Below are 18183 nucleotides of genomic sequence, written 5' to 3'. Positions count from 1 at the left end.
AATTTCTCAGAATTTTTTCATGTCTTCTTGCGCAGATATGTTTCACAAGGTAACTTTCAGCTGCCGGGGAGTCTGGAAAGTGACTATTTGACTTTCTCAGGCTCTGTGGTGAGGCAGGCAAAGTAGACAGGTGTTAAGAATGATGGTTGAATAACTCACTAACTACATCTGCAAAATATTTTTTTTCTTCTCTTCCCTCACCCCTTCTTCTTCTTTCTGCCTGTTTTCTTTCCTGCCTTGTCTCTGTTGTGTACTGATTTTGAGGGTTGAGTAAAATGAGACCGCTAACTCTGTAAGAGGAGAAGGGCAATGATCTCTTCATGTGCTCTTTCGCTTTGGCACCTACCCCATTATTTAATTAGAATTAAATAATGGTTTGGGTTTAATCTTTTCAAGATAGGTAAGTATTTATTTCTTTGAGCAACTTTATTTTTTTTCAACGTTTTTTTTTTATTTTTTTTATTTTGGGGACAGAGAGAGACAGAGCATGAACAGGGGAGGGGCAGAGAGAGAGGGAGACACAGAATCGGAAACAGGCTCCAGGCTCTGAGCCATCAGCCCGGAGCCTGACGCGGGGCTCGAACTCACGGACCGCGAGATCGTGACCTGGCTGAAGTCGGACGCTTAACCGACTGCGCCACCCAGGCGCCCCCTCTTTGAGCAACTTTAAAACAAAAAGGTTATCTCTGAAATTTTTCTTTTAATGCCTAACATTCATCATAATATATGTAGCAAGTGCTCAATAAAAGAATAACATGAAATAAAATTAAGAAAAATCTGATTCCATACTTGTAAAAACCAAAGAAAAAACGAAGGTATTTGATGAGACATCTTGAGAAGAAATAATTATGTTGACATAAGTAGTTTGGGAATTCTCAAGGTACTGGACTGGCTCTGCCCTTCTTAGCAAAGATAAGAAACAGAAAGAGAAGGTTTACATTCCAGAGGCCACTAGAGCAAAATGATGAAAGCACACTATCCTGATGAGACAGAGGTCTTATTTAATTTTAAACCTACAAAAACTCAGATTCCTTTGTGTTCATAAATTATAATTCCCTCTTTGGTTTTCCTTGAGAAGAAAGAAAAAACCTTCTAAATACCTACCCATTAACTATGAAGTTTTTATTTCTCTCTGAAGCATGTAATCTTTAACCACAAAGCATATGATGACCACAAAGGTTGTAAAACATGTTTGTGGAAGAAGATTATATTTGTTCTCTTGATTATAATACTGGTTTCACCTTTTTAAAACTCAGTTCCACATTAAGAAATATATTTTACATCACTACCCTGTATTATATGAATAGACTAATAGATAAACTGGTACAGAAATTTCACAAGAAAAGTGCTTATTTTTTTTCTTTTTGGTTACTTAATGTTTGTTGTTTGAAAGATACTGGATCTTACAACAGTTAATGCATGCTAATGTTTTTATTTTATTCCTTTCTATTAAATTTTATAAAATATTGGTCATAATTGACTAATTTGATTTTATGACCCTCTTAATGGGTTACAGCCAGTAGTATGGTGGTAAATTTTTAATGGTTGGCTTTGCCCCTGAATAAAAGCCCCTAATATTAGTGTTTCCTGATTTCCATGGTATAAATACACTTGGCCAATTTGAAGCTACCATCCTGATGTCACTGAATGTTAACTGGGAAGAAATGACACAGTCGGCTTTCTCTAGAGCCATTAGGAGCCAGCTTCATGACACCACTGGCTATAACACATAGTGTAAAATAAATATGAATTTATGTTTGTTACAAGTAAGTTAATTTGCTCATTTGAACTGCAAATCACCTAATTTGTTAAGTGTCCCAAACAATGTCTGATATATAGCAGATATTAAGTTTGTATTTGTTAGAAGAATGAGTTGCTTTATTTTGACAGATATAAAAGAGTATTTGTATCTCCCCAAGTTTGTTCCTTTTTCAGTCCAATTTTTCACATAAGGACTGTAATTTCATACCTGATTATCACAGGGATTTTTTCTATTCATAAACTCAAAATTGAAGAGAAAATACTTTGCTTTATTTATATATCATGATGCCTACTACATCACGTATTCATCACTTAAATTGTTTTCTAAGAGTTTTAGCCTAAAACCTGTAAAAATAAAAACAAATTATTATTTAAAAACTATAGTTACATTTCAGACAATTCCTTGAAGAAAAGAAAGCTTAAAAAAAATAAGTTACAAATGATTGATTATATTTCATATTCTTTTCAAGGAACTTTCTTTAGTCTTTCTATAAATCATTAATATTTGATCCAGAATTTGGATATTGGGGCATAGAATTTTTTTTAGCAACTCCTTTGAATTCAAAACCAATGTGCAATTAAAATAAAGACTCTGAAATTATGAAAACAGAAGAGCTGATTCAGTAACAACTTTGGGCATTGAGAATATCAGTAAACATTTATTCAACATAGAGTATGCTAAGATCTAGAAGATACTCCAGGAACTGTGTATCCACTAACTGCCCAGTCTGCTAGATACCAGGGATTTCTAGATAAAAGGCTTTAAAGAAATGGATAACTCAATGGGAAGACAGATAACAAAAGACAGCTGTAATACAGTGTGATAGGTACTATGTTAGAGTTATAAGTTACATTGGAAGCATAGAGATGGTGACATTCAAATGTTCAGGGGAGGGGCGCCTGGGTGGCTTAGTCAGTTAAGCGTCTGACTTTGGCTCAAGTCATGGTCTTATGGTTTGTGCTTTTGATCCTTTCTCTCTCTCTCTCTGCCCTTCCCCTGCACTAGCTCTCCCTCTCTCAAAAAATAAACAAACATTTAAAAGAATTCTTCTCTCTCATTGTCTCTCTCTTTATGCCTGTATTTCTAAAAAAAAATAAAAAATAAAATAAATGCCCAGAGGAGTCTAAGAACACCACCTAGAAGAGGACATGCTTTGACTGCTTAGAGTTTTATTTCTGTCTCTGCAATAATATAGCCTTGGATAAATCAGTGTGCCTGATTTTGGAGGTCTCTCCTGGCTCTGATAATGATTCTGTGACTTGAATGTAACTTTCTAAAATATGCCTTTTGTTTTCAATGGAACCTCACCTATATTTATCATGACATTTAGTTTTAGTTTCAGTATCCTTTTTTTCTAAATTATGCCGGATTTGCATGAACAGTTACTCTGCTTTCCTGCTTCGATTCTTCACTTGAATGATAATATGGAGTTTTTGAAAATCAGTGTAATAATGGCCGTAAGTGCTGTCTTTCCCCAAGTTTGGTTTCTAAGAAATAAAGTTATCTAATAATAATTTACAGTAAGTGCATAGTTATGTTTTCATGTACTTAATTATCAATATTAACAGTTTATTAGCTTATTCAGTTATTCAGTAAGAAACCATCAGAAGCTATCTCAGCTGGAATAAGGTATTGCTCTTGTAATCTGACAAAAGATAAGGAGACTCTATTGTCAGCCTTGTAGATTCAGCTGTTTATAAGCTTTTGTTACAATATCACATTACTTCTCACTATTTCAGATGGGTTTATGTCTCAGAACAATTCTTGCCAATTAATATGGGAAAACTATAGAGATTTCTAGATGTAGTTGGCAGTCTTTACACAATTACCTCACATAGACAGCTGTATCTAATCTTCAGTCAGTTATACGTTTTCTAGAGTATTGGCTCTGATTTATCCTTTGCTATAGGGCATCTTCTTGTTGTCTAGAAGTAGTTAAATATGGAGTTTTAATACATTTTGCCCCTTTCTTTCTTTAGTTTGCACATCATTATTTCTCATGACTCATAAAGTTGTTTCTGAAGCTCATGGAGATTATATTTATTCAGCATAAAAAAAAGTTCTCCTTGTGCTCATGGTAAATAAAAGAAGTCAAGAATGTGATTACATCTAAAATAGAAAATTAATATTCTACTTGAAAGAGTAAAGAGAAATAGTTTATGTTTCAAATATTAAGTAATATGAAATCAAAACTAATAGAAATTGTTATCAGAAAGTTGACTATCAAACTAATATAAAACAGGCTTTAAAAAAAACTAGTTTACATTTTGCTAGTTTTATATACAAATTTGGATTTGTATACCATACAGCACATGATCTTGAAAAATATTTTGCTATAAATAAGTATTCTCACATTTCTTTTTCCCTTGGTAAATAAATTATAAGCAAGTTGTCTAAATTTGTTTCATCATTGGTCTGGCACAATGAGCGAAATTCTCATTGGAATGAAGTCACAACATGATTCATAATGTTAGTGTAAAGACTGTCTCATTGACTTAATGTTTCAGATGTTCCATATGTATCTCAGTGTAAACTCCTTTTTCAAAATTGATAAAAGACTGGGAAAGAGTCCAACAAGAACAGCCGAGGAAACTTGTCAGTCACGGTAAGAAGCGGTATTGGGGAGCTACTATCACAGTTTTGCCAGACCAATGGAGCATTTTCTCTCAGCACCTAGACTCTGTCATTCTTATTGTCATACACAAAAATACCAGGACAGTTATGTAGCAGGAGTCATTAAGAAACAATATCTTACCACAGATATGACTATCAAGGTAATAGATACATTTTAAACTAGCTGTTTATTTTCTGTTGTATGTACACTATAATTTACGTATTCCCTTGAGATTCCTAGCTGCACCGTTAACGAAAGGATAAATGACATATGAGTCCATTGCTTATATAATGGAACTAGAAGTAGAGATGAGATGCATGCAGAAAGAAGGATGTTATAAACAGGGCTACACTTGGCATGGTCTAGAGAGAAATGAGAAATAATTAATGACTCTTTTATCATTGACTAACTAACTGTGCTTTGGAATAGCCTGTGTAGAAAAAGCCCATACGTGGAATATGTATCTTACTGACTTAAACTGAAGGTATGTTCTAGTGAAGGCAGAAGAAGACCAGTAGGGGCTCAATACGTATTTATGGAATATATGAATTAATTAACATGAACATATGATTGTGCTATGATTTTCTTTAAATGTCTTGGATTCTAGGATCTTTCTCTAGTATCTCCTTTACAACTTGAATCATTTTTGATAGCCACACATAAATTCTATCTTTTTAAGTTACCAAATTTTTATACTCATATACATATTCTAATAATTTCAAGAGAATAGAGCAATTTTTAAGATTTACCTACTTTTTTTTTTTACGTATTTATTTTTAGAGAGAGAGAGTGCAAATGGGGAGGGAGCAGAAAGAGAGGGAGAGAGAGAATCCCAAGCAGGCCCGGTGCTGCCAGCAGGGAGCCTGATGCAGGGCTTGATCCCACAAACCATGAGATCGTGACCTAAGCCAAAATGAAGAGTCAGACGCTTAAAGAGCTGAGCCATGCAGGCACCCCAGAGTTTACCTACTTTCAAATTATCTAGCTATTTCTTTTCTAGTTGTACTGTTTTGAATTTATTCTTCAACTTACTATATTTGCTATTGTTGACGAGTATAGGTCTGATTTACATAGTCATTTATTTATATTTATTGTTTTAGTTTTAATATACTCAACAACTGGTAATATATAAATGCTTCAGAAATCTGGGGAGTTTAGTGATCTGGGGGAGATTAAAAAAAGGGCTGCATGGGCAAGGAGGGGAGGGACCCCCTCCTGCGGAAAGACAAAGGGAAGAGAAAGAGTGGCTAAGGAAGTGCAGGACCATATCTGGACAGGAGAAAGACCTCGGACTGGGACTAAGACTGAGAGGAATCCGATCTCTAACTTTCTTGAGACTGGGGCCAGCTCCCTGTTCGTGCACCTGGGGAGGAGGGGAGCCAGGCCTGGGTGTGGTGGTAGGTCAGAGTCTCAGTCCGCAGCTGGAGGAAGTGGTACCCTCCATGGAGGGCTGCATGCTGGTTACTCCGGTCATTGGTCTGTCTAAACAGACATATTTAATCCATTATCTTGATACATTTTCTACACCTCCTTCTTTACACTCCTCTCTCTCTCTCTGAGATAATCAAGCCATATAGTTTCTCTGTCTGGGTAACTTTATCTTTGTTTCATTTTCCCCACCTCCTTTATTTTCCTTTCTCTCTCTCTGGATTAAGCCTTTTAGTCTACCTGCCTAATCAATGTTTATTTTTTCTTCTCCCCCCGCCCCCACCCCCACTCCTGTCATTTCTCTCTTTGTATGTGCTCTTCCATCAGCACCACCTCCACCCTCTTCTTTACTTGTAGTCAGTGTTTTTGGGTTTTTTGTTTTTAGTCTTTAGGTTTTTGTTTTTGTTTGTTTGTGTGTTTGTGTGTTTTTGTCTCCTCTTTGTCTGTTTTCCTTTACAGGGCTACTCCAAGGAACAAATCAAAGCACCTCTGGTGGAGGGTCCAAAATATTACTACGAGTAGGGTAATAAAATAACCAAAGTCACAACAGAGAGCAAGTAACAGTCCCGGAAAAAACACTTCCTGAAGGGCCAGGCCCTGGACAGTGTATGACCCTCCTTTAATAAAGCAGTGCTCACAGGTGCAGAGCATACAACAAGCTTTTAAAATCCATTAGGGACAGAAAACTAGCCAAATTGATGAAATGGAAGATTTCTTCTCAAAAGAAATTCCAGGAAGTATCAACAGCTAACAACTTGATCCAAACCAATTTAAGCAATATAACAGAACAAGAATTTAGAAAAATAGTTATAAAATGAATCGCTGGGCTTCAAAAAAGCATAGAGGACAGCAGAGAATCTATTGCTACAGAGATCAAAGGACTAAAAAATAGTCATGATGAATATAAATGAGGTGGAAAATAAAATGGAGGCGGCTACAGCACAGATTGAAGAGGCAGAAGAGAGAATATGTGAATTAGAAGATAAAATTATGGAAAAAGAGGAAGCTGAGAAAAAGATTAAAAAATCCAGGAGTGTGAGGGAAGAATTAAATAAGTGTTGCAATCAGACGGAACAATATCTGTATTATAGGAATTCCAGCAGAAGAAGAGAGAGAGAAGGACTGAAGGTGTACTTGAACTTCCCTGATCTGGGGAAGGAAACATGCATTGAAATCCAAGAGGCACAGAGACCCCCCTTCAGACATAACTTGAATCAATCTTCTGCACAACATATCATAGCAAAACTGGCAAAATATAAGGATAAAGAGAGAATTCTGAAAGCAGCTAGGGATAAGCGGGCCTTAACATACAAAGGTAGACACATAAGGGTAGTAGCAGACCTATCTACTGAACTTGGCAGGCCAGAAAGGAATGGCAGGAAATCTTCAATGTGAGGAACAGAAAAAATATGCAGCCAAGAATCCTTTACCCAGCAGGTCTGTCATTCAGAATAGAAGGAGAGATAAAGGTTTTCCCAAACAAACAAAAACTGAAGGAATTCATCACCACTAAATGAGCCCTACAAGAGATCCTAAAGAAGATTCTGTGAGTGAAATGTTGCAAGGACCACAAAGTACCAGAGATACCACTACAAGCATGAAACCTACAGATATCACAATGACTCTAAACTCATATCTTTCAATAATAACACTGAATGTAAATGGACTAAATGCTCCAACAAAAAGACATAGGGTATCAGAATGGATTAAAAAAAAACAACCCATCTATCTGCTGTCTATAAGAGACTCATTTTAGACCTGAGGACACCTTCAGATTAAAAGTGAGGGGATGGAGAACTATCTATCATGCTACTGGAAGTCAAAAGAAGCTGGAGTAGCCATACTTATATCTGACAAACTAGGCTTGAAATTAAAGGTTGTAACAATAGATGAAGAAGGGCATTATATAATAATCACAGGGTCTATCCACCAGGAAGAGCTAACAATTATAAATGTCTATGCACCAAATACAGGAGCCCCCAAATATATAAAACAATTGCTCACAAACATAAGCAACCTTATTGATAAGAATGTGATAATTGCAGGAGACTTTAATACTCCACTTACAGTAATGAATAGATCATCTAGACAGAGAATAAATAAAGAAACAAGGGTCCTGAGTGATATGTGGGATCAGAAGGACTTGACAGATATATTTAGAACTCTGCATCCCAAAGCGTCAGAATATACTTTCTTCTCAAGTGCACATGGAACATTCTTCAAGATAGATCACATACAGGGTCACAAAATAGCCCTTCATAAGTATAAAAGAATTGCAATCATACCGTGCACACTTTCAGACCACAATGCTATGAAACTTGAAATCAACCACAGGAAAGTCTGGAAAACCTCCAAAAGCATGGAGGTTAAAGAACACCCTACTAAAGAAAGAATGGGTCAACCAGGCAATTAGAGAAGAAATATATGGAAATATATTTGGAAAAATATATGGAAACAAATGAAAATGAAAATACAACAATCCAAATGCTTTGGGATGCAGCAAAGGCAGTCCTGAGAGGAAAATACATTGCAATTCAGCCTATCTCAAGAAACAAGAAAAATCCCAAATACAAAATCTAACAGCACACCTAAAGGAACTAGAAGCAGAACAGCAAAGACACCCCAACCCAGCAGAAGAAGAGAAATAATAAAGATAACAGCAGAAATAAACAATATAGAATCTAAAAAAAAACAGTAGAACAGATCAATGAAACCAAGAGTGGGTTTTTTGAAAAAATAAACAAAGTTTATAAACCACTAGCGAGGCTTCTCAAAAAGAAAGGGGAGATCACCCAAATAGATAAAATCATGAATGAAAATGGAATTATTACAACTAATCCCTCAGAAATACAAGCAATTATCAGGGAATACTATGAAAAATCATATGCCAACAAACTGGACAACCTGGAAGAAATGGACAAATTCCTAAGCACCCACACACTTCCAAAACTCAAGCAGAAAGAAATAGAAAATTTGAACAGACCCATAACCAGTGAAGAAATTGAATCAGTTATCAAAAATCTCCCAACAAATAAGAGTCCAGGACCAGATGGCTTCCCAGGGGAATTCTACCTGACATTTAAAGCAGAGATAATACCTATCCTTCTCAAGCTGTTCCAAAAAATAGAAAGGGAAGGAAAACTTCCAGACTCATTCTGGGAAGCGAGCATTACTTTGATTTGCAAACCAGACAGAAACCCAGCAAAAAAAGAACTACAGGCCAATATCCCTGATGAATATGGATGCAAAAATTCTCAGTAAGATACTAGTAAATCGAATTCAACAGCATATAAAAAGAATTATTCACCATGATCAAGTAGGATTCATTCCTGGGCTGCAGGGCTGGTTCAATATTCACAAATCAATCAACGTGATACATCACATTAATAAAAGAAAAGATAAGAACCATATGATCCTGTCAATTGATGCAGAAAAAGCATCCGACAAAATTCAGCATCCTTTCTTAATAAAAACCCTCAAGAAAGTTGGTATAGAAGAAACATACTTAAACATCATAAAAGCCACTTATGAAAAGCCCACAGCTAATATCACCCTCAAAACTGAGAGCTTTCCCCCTGAGATCAGGAGCATGACAGGGATGTCCACTCTCACTGCTGTTGTTTAACATAATGTTGGAAGTGCTAGCATCAGCAATCAGACAACAAAAGAAATCAAAGGCATCAAAATTGGCATAGATGAAGTCAAGCTTTCACTTTTTGCAGATGACATGATACTATACATGGAAAACCCGATAGACTCCACCAAAAGTCTGCTAGAACTGATACATGAATTCAGCAAAGTCGCAGGATACAAAATTAATGTACAGAAATCAGTTGCATTCTTATACACTAATAATGAAGCAACAGAAAGACAAATCAAGAAACTGATCCCATTCACAGTTGCACCAAGAATTATAAAATACCTAGGAATAAACCTAACCAAAGATGTAAAAGATCTTTATGCTGAAAACTATAGAAAGCTTATGAAGGAAATTGAAGAAGATACAAAGAAATGGAAAAATATTCCGTGCTCATGAATTGGAAGAATAAATATTGTTAAAATGTCAATGCTACCCAAGGCTATCTACACATTCAATGCAATCCCAATCAAAATTGCACCAGCATTCTTCTCGAAGCTAGAACAAGCAATCCTAAAATTTGTATGGTAGCCAAAGTAATATTGAAGAAGAAAACCAAACCGGGAGGCATCACAATCCCAGACTTTAACCTCTACTACAAAGCTGTAATCATCAAGACAGCATGGTATTGTCACAAAAACAGACACATAGAATAGAGACTCCAGAATTGGACCTACAAATGTATGGCCAACTAATCTTTGACAAAGCAGGAAAGAATATCTGATGGAAAAAAGATGGTCTCTTTAACAAATGGTGCTGGGAGAACTGGACAGCAACGTGCAGAATACACCATTCACAAAGATAAACTCAAAATGGATGAAGGACCTGAATGTGAGACAGGAAACTACCAAAAGCCCAAAGGAGAAAGCAGGAAAAAAAACCTCTCTGACCTCAGCCACAGCAATTTCTTACTTGACACGTCTCCAAAGGCAAGGGAATTAAAAGCAAAAATGAACTATTGTGACCTCATCAATATAAAAATCTTCTGCACTGGAAAGGAAACAATCAACAAAACTAAAAGGCAACCGATGGAATCGGAAAAGATATTTGCAACTGACGTATTGGATAAAGGGCTAGTATCCAAAATCTATAAAGAACTCACCAAACTCCACACCCAAAAAACAAATAATCTGGTGAAGAACTGGGCAGAAGACATGAATAGACACCTTTCTAAAGAAGACATTCAGATGGCCAACAGGCACATGAAAAGATCTGCTCAATGTCACTCCTCATCAGGGAAATACAAATCAAAACCACACTGAGATACCACCTCTTGCCGGTCAGAGTGGCTACAATGAACAAACCAGGAGACTATAGATGCTGGAGAGGATGTGGAGAAACGGGAACCCTCTTGCACTGTTGGTCGGGAATGCAAACTGGTGCAGCCACTCTGGAAAACAGTGTGAAAGTTCCTCAAAAAATTAAAAATAGATCTACCTTATGACCCAGCAATAGCACTGCTAGGAATTTACCCAGGGAATACAGGAGTGCTGATGCATAGGGGCACTTGTACCCCAATGTTTAAATCAGCACTTTCAACAATAGCCAAATTATGGAAAGAGCCTAAATGTCCATCAACTGATGAATGGATAAAGAACATGTGGTTTATATATACAATGGAATACTGCTTGGTAATGAGAAAGAATGAAATATGGCCTTTTGTAGCAACGTGGATGGAACTGCAGAGTGTTATGTTAAGTGAAATAAGTCAGGCAGAGAAAGACAGATACCATATGTTTTCACTCATATGTGGATTCTGAGCAACTCAACAGAAGACTGGGGGGGAGGGGATGGGGAGAAAAAAAGTTACAGAGAGAGAAGGAGGCAAACCATAAGAGACTCTTAAATACTGAGAACAAACTGAGGGTTGATAGGGGGTGGGGAGGAAGGGAAAGGGGGTGATGGTCATTGAGGAGGGCACCTGTTGGGATGAGCGCTGGGTGTTGTACGGAAACCAATTTAACAACAAATTTGATTTAAAAAAATAGAAAGAACATCTACAAAAAAAAAAAAAAAGAAATCTGGGAAGTTTAATATAATTTTAATATGTCTTTTATCTTTAGGTAATATTTTGAATACCATACTCACTTAACCTCATTTAAAATTTGAAATGAAAATCAAGAAATTTTCATAGAATTGTCCTATAGCCTCTATGCTAATTTCAACCTATAAAACTCTGTTAGAAATAAGTTCCTAAATTTTTACAACTAAAATCCAAACATTATCTTTACTTGAGAGTGTAACAAGACTTTACTTGAAGTCTTCAGATTCCCTTGAAGAATACTTTTAAGGAAGCCTAAGAAGTGTTAGTCCGTCCTTGAAGAGAATGACATGGAACAGAAACTAAATTTAAAAACAGATAAAAGGGCTGGTAAATGATGTGTAGTTAACCTATGTTAAAGTAACAATATTTTGTGAAAAACATTAAGATACCTATCAACCTATATTTTATCTTTATTATAAGCATTATAAAAATGATATAGATGCATGTCACACAAAAAATAAGCTTAATAATTGAACTGAATGCATTCAAAATATTAAGCAACATTTTTTATATATTTACCTTTTAGCATCAGTAGTACATAAATATATTATCATTATAAAACAAATTCTAAAAGTATACAAATATGTAGTAAAAAGTGAAAGTCTTTGTTCAGTGTCACTACCCACAATGATAATCCCTTCTCATGTTTCTGTATTTGTACATGGACAGATACATATACATATGTACAAATATCTTGGTTTTTTTTGAGGAAAGGAATCATTTGAATGTAATCATTCATCCATTCATCTATCCATTCTCTCCACAAATATTTATTGTGTGTCTACAGTGTGCCATGTACTTTTCTGGAAGCTACAGAGATTGAAAGGGAAAAAAAGCTCCTGCTTGCATGTCATTTTATATATATATATATTGTATATCAGATGGTGATAAGTGCTATTAAGAAAATTAAAGCAAAGTAAGAGCGGGATGAGGAGGGATGGTATTTTATATAGAGTAGCCAGGGAAGGCTTTTTTAAGATAACATGTATGTAGACAGTTGAAAGATGATGGAGGAAACCATGCAGTTATCTTGGAGGAAGAGTGTTCCAGGCAGAGGGAACAGAGGTAAAAAAACCAAGGCAGGAGCTTGCTTGCTACTTCAAGGAACACCAAAAAGACCAATACGACTGAAACATAGTTAAAGGCCAAAACACAGAGATCATTTAGGAAGCTATAATTCAGGTGAGCAATAAACTAGGTGAGAGATAATGGTGGTTTAGGTCAGAGGGGAAGATTAGGAAGAAATTATTAAATTTTGGATATAGTTTTAAAGTATTGTCAGCAGAATTATTGACAGTGGAGGTGTGGAAAAGAATGGAAAAAAGGGCATACCTCAAAAGTATTTGAACTGAAACAGTGGAAAGGTGGAGTTGTCATTTAGTGAACTGGATATGACTGCAGAAAGAGTAAAATTGAGAGGGAAGTTGTTTGGGATAGGTTGAGTTTGACATGCCTCTTAGAAATTCAAGTGCAGAAGTTGCGTTATGAATTGGATAGATAATTCTGGATTCCTGAGGACAAATATGGGTCAAATGTAAAAAATTTGCGAGTTATTAACATATAGTCTGAATGAGATCACTTAGGGAATAGAAATGATGAAGAAGTACAGAGACTGAACCCAAGCACATTCCAGAGGAGATTGGGAAGGTAAGAAAGATGAGCAAGAAGGTGTGATTAAAAAAAAGAAGAAGAAGAACAATATAGTTTTGTCCTTTTACTTAGCAACATATCTTGGAGCTCTTTTCATACATTTGTTTTACACACTACAAAGTATTCCATGGAATGGACATATCATATTCTACTTAGCTTCTCCTGTATTGGTTAACATTTGTTTTATAATTTTCTCCTCTTTTATAGTTATAGTTTTTGTTTTACCTAGTTCCATAATCTATCTGGGTTTATTTTGTATGTATGATTCAAGAAATGTCTGTAATCTTATAGTTTTCTAAATGCTATTTATTGAATAATCCATGCTTTGCCACACTGATATAAAATGACACCTTTATCGTATAATGCGTTTATGAGTTCTCTTCTAGTCCCTTCATCGGTTGATTCGTCTGATAATACTATTCTTCCTTCATTAATATAGTTTATTGGAACCTTTGAAATCTGCTAGAGGAAGTCCCCCAAAGTTCTCATTTTTTTTCAGAGTTTTCTTAGCTAACCTCATGCATTTTCTCTTTCAAAAGGGTTTGACTTTATGTATTTTTAAAAGTGACAGTTTTACTTAATTGCTCTCTCAACGAAAAGACATACAAATACAATTTTACTCATTTTAGAGACCAAGTACAGGATTACTGAATGAGTTCCACAAAAGAAGAGATTTTAGTTAAGCAAGGATTGATGACAGCAGTCCAGCCATTGTCTGGGGTTGTCAATTACAGATGGCATGGCAGTGCACACTCCGTGAACAATACCAGCTAGGAAAGTCAAACAATAGGCATCTTTGTTTCATATTTTACTAGAGCTCTTTGTCATGTTTGTAGTATGGATGCAAAAAAAAAAAATAAATAAACATAGGAAGGAGATAGTTAATATTAAAAGTACATATGAAATATTAGCAATTTGGAGCCACTTCAATGTTTGGAGAAGAAATATTTTATTTATCCAAAAGCTTGCTCAAGGAGAATCAAAATGCTGATCACATCAAACATTTAATAAGGCTTAAGTAGAAAAATTTACTTAAGTCTTTCATTTAGGATTAAAGTATGTGTAGTTTATAATGCAAATTTATATGGAAAGTTGCAAAATGTTTTGTGCTTAGAAAAAATGATTTTAAAATTATTTCATTTTCTTTATAATATATGGGCATAATAAACTTTGCTGACCAAATTCAAAGTAAAAGCTGATTTAGATGATTCATGTATTGAATGGGTTTTAAATTAGATTGTTAGGATCCATGAAAAAATCTGTTGGGATTTTAATTGTCGTGCATTGAATTTAAAGATCATTATGGAGAGAATTGATGTCTTTAGGATGTCAATTTCTCCTTTCTGGGGTGTAAATTGTATCTTCATTTATATGTTGTTGTTTCAGGTCGTCATGTTAATCTTGCCCAGTTTTAGTTTGGTTTACTCCAGGATTTTGTAATTTTTTTTCATTCATATGAGAAATACTTATTGGGTGTCTATCACATGCTAGTCACTATCCTAAGTACTAGGGATACAAGATTGAACAAAACAAAGCCCCCGCCCTTATCAAGCTTATATTCTAATAAGGCATCAGGCAATTGGAAAACAAATAAGTAGAAATGTAATGTCAGGTTATGAACAGTAAAAGAAACTACACAGGAGAGAGGAGGGTGAGGTATCAAAGCACAATTTTTCAAAAATCACTTACCTAATGTATCCCCCCCCCCCCGCCCCCCGCCGCCCAGTCACTTCATTTTACTATGCATTTTCAGTAAACACATCAAGGTGCAAACAGGGCTTATTTCACATTAGTATATTAACTGGTTGTTTTGTCAAATAAACGCAATTCTCTTTAAATAACCATCTCCTCACTTCACGGCCAGTCCAGAAGCAAATGAGAGCAAATTTTAGTGCCTCTAGGGGATATATCACCAATTAGGCATGAAACTTAAAGGGAAGAGGTCAGGGTGAGGGGCTGGTAAGAGGCCATGGTCAGCACACAGGCTCAGGCCAGGCCCCAGGGGTCAGGAGCCTTTGTTCCAGCCCATCCAACAGTCCTCAGATGTCATAGTGGGATGAACATTCATTCTCCAGTTCCAGTCTGGGAAGTTCCTTCTAGAGGGAAAAGCAAGAAGGCAAAGAGAAACAAATGCCAAAAGCACTAGGAGGGAAGCAGTGGGCTCCCTCCCTGTTGCTGCAGCCTGGCATTGATGGCACCCACCACCTGGAAGCTCGTGTTAAAGTTCCAAAAGTCACAATGCAGTGGCAGCAGATGACCAAGGACAGGTCAGGGAGGGGAAGGTGAGTGTGACGGGCTGGAGGCAGGCTGGGATAGGAATGAGGGCTGACAGTCCACTGAAAAGGTGGCCTTTCACGGTTAGGCACAGACCAGAGTGGAGGGAATGTGAAGGGGGCCTGGCAGAGGCCCTCAGGAAGACATATGAGGCTGATCTGGGGGAGCTCACAAGGCTGAATATAACGTAGATTCTCAAACGAGGGAGCTGTACTGAGTAGACAAGGTGGCCAGAAAGTCCCTCTGTGAGTAGAAGCTACCAGAGCAAGACAGGAACGAGATGATCACCCACGCTCCTGAGGAGAGCACCAGGGATGGTGAGAGGGAAGTGCATCCAAGCAGCGCCGTGGGCTCTGGGCTAGCTTGAGAAGCTGGGAGGCATGGCTCCCGAGTCAGGGGCCCCCTTTCCCTCAACACCAGTCCCTAGGAAGTGGTTTATAATCAGACCTGAAGGAAGAACAAGGCCCTTCCGTCACCTCTCAGTCCCAAGGGGAAGGAAGGGTAGGGAAGAGTGAGCAGGGGTGGGAGGCAGGAGCAGGAAGGGTATGCTGGTTCTTCTTCCATGGGGAGACGGGTAGTAGGAAGGTGGCCGAAGCTGGTTCGTGGGAGTGTAGACATCATGTGGGTTACCCAGATTGTAATAGTCTCTGGTAGCCGCTTCTGCAGCATTACCTTCAGCTCCAGGAGTGGAGGGGACTTCAGGGATGCTGACTGGAGGTTCCATGGGCCTAGGATGGGGCACATAACCCATGACCCCATCCATCATAGGAGGTCCTGGAACCTCAAGTGGGGGCAGTGGATACATTCCATTGACAGGGGAAAGACCTAGGTCCCACTGAGCATGTAAGGAATACCCATAGACTCTATTTTGGGGGCTTCACCTTGGGAGGCTTGAGATGCCACTTGCAGTATCTGTTGTCCAAACATGATGGCACTCCCTACCATAAAGGTCAACTTGTGTGTCGCAGAGCCTTCCCAGCCACCTCCTGCTCCAGCCTTCACTGTCCTCTTGATGTAGTTTGCACCAAACACAGTCTGCTTGATCTCACAGTCCTTCATCAGATAAAACAGCACCATGAAGGACTTCTTAGTCTCTTTGAAGGCCACAGGCACCTTCTTCATGTCTTTGAATGTAAGTTCCACACAGTATTAAAACATTAGGATGCTCTCAGTGTTGTTGACGATCATTCTGCCACCCTGCGAGTGATTCTTGTTGAGTACCATAGTCTCTCGGAAAAGGCCCGTATGTTTTTTTCTATCCTACCCCCCCAACCTTTTATGTATTTCAGTAATGGTTATTGTGATTTTAAATAAGATTCTAAAACCCTCTATTTAGGGAGGTGTAATGTAAATTAAGATTATTAACTTAGGTGACAAAAATTTATATATTTAAAAGCATAACACCTGTTTCTTTTTCCCAGATAAAATCATTCCACTCAAATTTCATTTAGGTTTAAAGAAACTTAAAAAGAATATCGCTTTTTCCAAAATATAATGAGGGCATGTATATAATACTGGTTCATCTATCTAATTGTTTTTATTCAATTCAACAAAGTTCTGTAGGAGACACTAGATATGTCAGATAAGTGAGACACTCTCTTTCCCCTTAGGGAAGCTGGTGATCTAGTGAGGAATTAAGAAGCAATTACAAAGAACTTTCATGCATATCTGAGAGTGATATATTCCTGGCCCATAGACCTTAATCAACTATGACTGTGAATTATTTTAAAAAATGGATGAAAGAAGTGATAAATGATGGATGTATAAACCAAATACTGTTAAGACTAGAAGAGAGAATAATTTTTCATAACTAAGGGATAAGAGAAAGCTTTTTAAAAGAGGCAGTGTTTGGTCTTCATTTAGAAAAATGACTGAGATAGGAAAGGACATTTTGAGAACTTTTGGAGAAGAAACATAGAGGCAGAAACTGTGGCTTTTTCTGAGTGAAATAAGTCCATGTAGATGTGTATCTGAGAATGAGTTGAGGGTGATGGTATTAGAAACTGAAAATATGGTCAAAAGCAAATTAGGACCAGATATTGAGAGCCAGGAATGCTGTTCTGAGGTGTCAGAATATTATTCAGTGGGAAACAAAATACGTTTTGTTCCATAAAAATATCTCTTGTGTAGTGATTTAATGCAAAGGAGTTGCATATACTCATCTACATTTCTGAAAGGTAGTGATTTGGGGATATATAGAGGATAGATTGACATGGAGCTAGATCAGGGACAGGGAGACTATTTAGGAAATAGTTATAAAAGTTCAGATCAAGAATACATTGGATACGGGGGTGGCTGGGCGGCTCAATCATTTGAGCATCCAGCTCTTGATTTCAGCTCAGGTTGTGATCCCAGGGTCATGAGATCAAGCCCTGTGTCAGCATGGAGACTGCTTAAGATTCTGTCTCCCTTTGCCCCTCTCCCTCACTCATGCTCTCTCTCTCTCTGTCTGTCTAAAATGAAAAAAAAAAAAAAAAGAATACATTGGATGAGAATAGAAGGAGGAGAATAAATAATAAACAATCTAAGTAAGTAAATTAAATACAGGGTCAGGAGAAACTTCATTAAGAGGTGAGATTTTAGCAAAGACATGAAAAAGGTAAGTGAGTCACCGAGTAGCTGGGGGAAAATCATTCCACACAAGTGGAATAAACTGACATATTTGACGAATAGTAAGAAGCCAGAGTGGACATGAGGAAGACCAGTAGGAGAGGAGCTCAGGGAGGCAATAGCTCTGGGTGGAGAGTATCGATCACATAGAGCTGCATAGGATA

General features: G+C 37.1%; 1 protein-coding gene and 1 pseudogene across 9 annotated transcripts in view; one reads left to right on the top strand and one right to left on the bottom strand.

Moving 5' to 3' along the window:
• The window catches only part of METTL25 (methyltransferase like 25), a 161344-nt gene that overhangs the window by 55226 nt on the left and 87935 nt on the right, over nucleotides 1-18183 (top strand). The window lies entirely within an intron of this gene.
• On the bottom strand, nucleotides 14944-17745 carry LOC121040682 (WW domain-binding protein 2-like; annotated as a pseudogene).

This window comes from Herpailurus yagouaroundi, unplaced genomic scaffold (assembly GCF_014898765.1).
Source record: "Herpailurus yagouaroundi ecotype Mexico unplaced genomic scaffold, PumYag 182, whole genome shotgun sequence".
NCBI lineage: Eukaryota > Metazoa > Chordata > Mammalia > Carnivora > Felidae > Herpailurus > Herpailurus yagouaroundi.
This window is presented reverse-complemented; position numbering and strand designations above follow the sequence as displayed.